General features: G+C 34.5%; 1 protein-coding gene across 2 annotated transcripts in view; it reads left to right on the forward strand.

The window, feature by feature from the left end:
• The first annotated feature begins 3600 nt into the window (after positions 1-3600).
• The window catches only part of LOC133642882 (germ cell-specific gene 1-like protein), a 24884-nt gene continuing 23484 nt past the window's right edge, over positions 3601-5000 (forward strand). Inside the window, exon 1 of one of the 2 annotated variants that reach the window (XM_062037292.1) lies at positions 3601-3670. The gene's annotated coding sequence lies outside the window, so the exon portion shown is untranslated. The remainder of the gene's footprint in view (positions 3671-5000) is intronic. The other variant, XM_062037293.1, reaches the window with a different exon arrangement.

The raw sequence follows: 5000 nt of genomic DNA on the forward strand, positions 1-5000 counted from the left end.
TTGCTGCCAATGGAACTGGTGCTTTAAATGGGACAATGAAAAAGGAGGATTACCTCCAAAATTCTTTAGGACAAGCTAAAATCATCAGCCCAGAGGTTGGGTCTTGGGCGCAGTTGGGTGTTCCAACAGGACAATGACCCCAAACACACCTCAAAAGTGGTAAAGGAATGGCTAAATCAGGCTAGAATGAAGGTTTTAGAATGGCCTTCCCAAAGTCCTAACTTAAACGTGTGGACAATGCTGAAGAAACATGTCCATGTCAGAAAAGCAACACAATTAGCTGAACTGCACCAATTTTGTCAAGAGGAGTGATCAAAAATTCCAGCAGAAGCTTGTGGATGGCTACCAAAAGCGCCTTATTGCAGTGAAACTTGCCAAGGGACATGTAAGCAAATATTAACATTGCTGTATGTATACTTTTGACCCAGCACATTTTCAATAGACCCATAATAAATTCATAAAAGAAGCAAACTTCATGAACGTTTTTTGTGAGCAACAAGTATGTGCTCCTAACACTACATCACAAAAAAATAAGAGTTGTAGAAATTATTGGAAACTCAAGACAGCCATGACATGATGTTCTTTACAAGTGTATGTAAACTTTTGACCACGACTGTATATATGTGTATAAATATATGTATATATATTTCTATATATATTTCTATATATATAGTCAGCTTTCGGCCTTCAACCAAAGTTTTTTTTAGCCGAATGCAACCCCCAAGTCAAAAAGTCTGGACACCCCTGATGAATAGCATCTCTACTCGTATGCATTCTTCATTCGTCACTCCAAGCAACGTTTGTAAGTTTTACAATATAACTAAAACAATTCTTACTTACTAAACCGTCCCGTGTGTGATGTCTGTAGGAGTGTTTTCATGCATATTTGGACAATGACTCCAAACCCATGTCAAAAGTGGTAAAGGAATGGCTAAATCAGGATAGAATGAAGGTTTTAGAACGGCATTCTTTTTGTATTGTTTGGGTTTCACAAATTCCTCAGTAAATTCACCAAAACCTCACTGTGGAGTTATTGAGTCTGTTTAAGCTGATTGGAGAGCTAGCTTGCGCAGCTAGTGGGTCCATGTTTTTTTTTTATCAGCCGTTTTACTGCCTTGTTATACATACACCGTTTGGAAACAATTAAAGTATGTAAATAAACATTTACTAAATATTTGTACTGGCATATATCTGCGGTTTATGGTCCGGTGCAGCTAATATCGACTGACCATATGTCCTCTTTTGCGGGGCTGTCCGGGCGGGGTTTCTTAAATGCCTCAAATGTCGGGCATTTTGAGTTAGGGTTGCGTGTATTTTCAATGTACGTCCAGGGTTAAGAAGGGGTTAAAAACAAAACAAATTGTGAAGGTGTGCACAAGCAGCAGTATTCATGAGGGAGGGGCAGAGACAGAGAGAGCGAGAGAGTATATTGATTGATTGAAACTTTTATTAGTAGATTGCACAGTACAGTACACATTCCGTACAATTGACCACTAAATGGTAACACCCCAATAAGTTTTTCAACTTGTTTAAGTCGGGGTCCACGTTAATCAATTCATGGTACAAATATATACTATCATCATAATACAGTCATCACACAAGTTAATCATCAGAGTATATACATTGAATTATTTACATGATTTACAATCCGGGGGGTGCGTGGAGGGGGTTAGGGGGGGGACAGACACAAGAGAGAGAGTGGAGAGACAGACAGAACACAAGAGAGAAGCCGAAACGTAAATGCAACTTCACGGATGATTCGCGGGAAAAGTATCCGTGTTTTGGTCCTGGCCGTGACACATGGAAAGCAGAATGCACTGTGTGCAAAGCAGGAAGGTATATACTGTATCTGTGGCAAATAAAGATCTACAAGCCCATATCCACACTACAAAGCACAAAACAGCTGTGCAGGGCGAGAGCTCGTTTGAATTTAATTAACTTGTTTTGAGGCATTGTATTATATACAAGAGGTTATTTTGAATATTTCTACCTCTGTACTTTTTTCCAAAACTGTGAATGTTACAGAATATAAGTGTGACTTATTTTGTTATACTGTCAAGCAGTGTTGGTGTTAACGCACTTTTTGTGTCTTTTTAACGCATTGAAATCAGGACGCAGATTTTTTTTTTTTTTTTTACCATTTGCGGCCCACAGCTAATGTTTAAAAGGCCCACGGCACATTCTAAAAATACTATTAAAATAAACAAAAACATGACAAAAGTGAAATAAAAAAGCTTAAAGGTGAAATGTAATTTAGAAAAAGTTGCAATGTTGACTAATAAAACAAAGCTGTTTTTTTTCTTTCAAACTGTCATTGCTCAAAACAAAATATTGAATCAAAATCAATGTTATTATGAATTATTGACCTAACAAAGGTCTTCATATCAAATATTGCACTTTGAAAAATATTTTTGGTGGAAGATTTTGCATATTTTGTGTGTTTGCCATAAAAAAACATAATTTTGTTTGACAAAAAAGGTCGGAAAACCAACAAACAAAAAAACAACATAAAAAAAACTAAAACATTTATAAATGAGGGATAGATGTGAAGTTGATGTAGACTCCAGAGATTTAAGTGTTAAATATAAAATGTATGTATGCCCTGGCACACCATTATCATCATTTCATGACCCAAGCAAAACACTTTTGACACTTTTATGCTGAAATAAATACACCTACAACTTATTCAATAAAAACATAGAAAAAACTACCAGCTGTGGTAAAGTTTAGATCCATGAAGGAAAGAAGAAAGTGAATGAATGTTTATAACTGAATACATTTACATATGCATACACATTTGTCTTCTTTTTTTATTATTTCTTTTAATGAATTAAGTATCGTTTATGACAACCTTTTTCCAAAACACAATATAGAATGTGAGATATAACAGGATAATGCATACGTTTATCATTTGTTTTCAAAACGCTTACAAAAAAGTGGGACCCCATTTTTTTTTATGACTTGATGGGGTCCCTGGGACCCCGTTTTGAAAATTCCTAGCGCCAACACTGCTGTCAACAGAGGAGAAAAAATGCTTTGTTTAAATAAATATATTATTTATAAAGCCAAGTTGGAGTATCATTGGCAAACTTTCACCTGGTCCCGGCCTTGGCACGCATATATGTCCTCTTTTTGGGATTTCACAATATGGTCAGCCTAAGCTAATATATGTTAAAAATATTTAAAACATTCTAAAATATGGTGGGTGTGGCTTATATACCGATGCGCTTTACAGCCTGGAAAGTATTTAGAGTTTAAAAAAAGCCAAAAATATAAGTTTATTTGCAGTCCAAGTGGTTCAATAAGTTGTTCCTTGGTGTTCTTGTTGGTGTCGGCACCTTTCTGACCCCAGCACACAATCAGTAAAAAAAAAATCTTAATCACATTTTGATCACGTTAAGGTCGTGTTGACGCGGGGATGCAAAGAGGATGTGGCGCCCACAGGGGACAGGAGGCGGAGATGTTGATGGGAGGAATAGTTGGGAATGAGTTGCCAAAATGAAAACAGATGGAACGGAGTTGTCCGCTGTGGATTAATATGGATTAAAAAAGAAAAGTGTGTGTGTTGGTTCTAATGTGACTGCCTCTGCTCTTGTCCCTCACAAAGTGACGAGGAGGAGGAGCAGAAACCACAAATTTACACCCGACGAGGCTGCATCAGGTGAGAAATGTAATATTATTCCTTCCTTTGCATTAGTAACACTTAGTTCTCCTCCACTTTGCCCCTACTTAACGCAGACGACTAAAGTAAGTGTACATTTCTGTAATAATAAAAGTGATGATATAATGCCAAGTTATTCTTCCAATGTCACGATAAATATTCTGTCAATTTTGTTACTTTGCACGGCAGAAATATTGTTGAAGAACTTGTTCACCATGTATTCATGTTCAACCGAAAACCTGTTTATCTAATTAAATTCTGCCTGCAGTCAAAGGTTATACAAATTAAATGTGTGTAGATTGTCAGACATCACGCCATTACACCGGGATATAAGCCACACCCACTACATTTCAGACAAAAAAAATAGTTTTTCATATATTAGTCGCAGATATATACGTAGTGAAATGAGTTATTTACACAGAAATATTCTGTAAATGTTTATTTACATACCTTAATTGTTTCCAAATTGTACATAAAACATGGCAGTAAAACGTCTGATCAAACAAAACAGAAAAAACAATTTAAACATTGATTCCTTTTTAATTGTCCGCATTTTTAAACATTAATTCCTTTTTAATCATCCACATTTTTAAACACTAATTCCTTTTTAATCGTCCACATTTTTAAACATTAATTCCTTTTTAATCGTCCACATTTTTAAACATTAATTCCTTTTTAATTGTTCACATTTTTAAACATTGATTATTTTTTAATCGTCCGCATTTTTAAACATTGATTCCTTTTTAATCGTCCACATTTTTAAACATTAATTCCTTTTTAATTGTCCGCATTTTTAAACATTGATTCCTTTTTAATTGTCCGCATTTTTAAACATTGATTCCTTTTTAACCGTCCGCATTTTTAAACATTAATTCCTTTTTAATCGTCCACATTTTCAAACATTAATTCCTTTTTAATCGTCCACATTTTCAAACATTGATTCCTTTTTAATCGTCCACATTTTCAAACATTGATTATTTTTTAATCGTCCACATTTTCAAACATGGATTCCTTTTTAACCATCCACATTTTTAAACATTAATTTATATTTAATCATCCGCATTTTTAAACATTAATTCCTTTTTAATCGTCCGCATTTTTAAACATTGATTCCTTTTTAATTGTCCGCATTTTTAAACATTGATTCCTTTTTAACCGTCCACATTTTTAAACATTAATTCCTTTTTAATCGTCCACATTTTTAAACATTAATTCCTTTTTAATCGTCCACATTTTCAAACATTGATTATTTTTTAATCGTCCACATTTTTAAACATTGATTCCTTTTTAATCGTCCACTTTTTCAAACATTGATTATTTTTTAATCGTCCACATTTTT

The sequence above is a fragment of the Entelurus aequoreus genome, linkage group LG25 (assembly GCF_033978785.1).
Source record: "Entelurus aequoreus isolate RoL-2023_Sb linkage group LG25, RoL_Eaeq_v1.1, whole genome shotgun sequence".
In the NCBI taxonomy this organism is placed as follows: Eukaryota; Metazoa; Chordata; class Actinopteri; order Syngnathiformes; family Syngnathidae; genus Entelurus; species Entelurus aequoreus.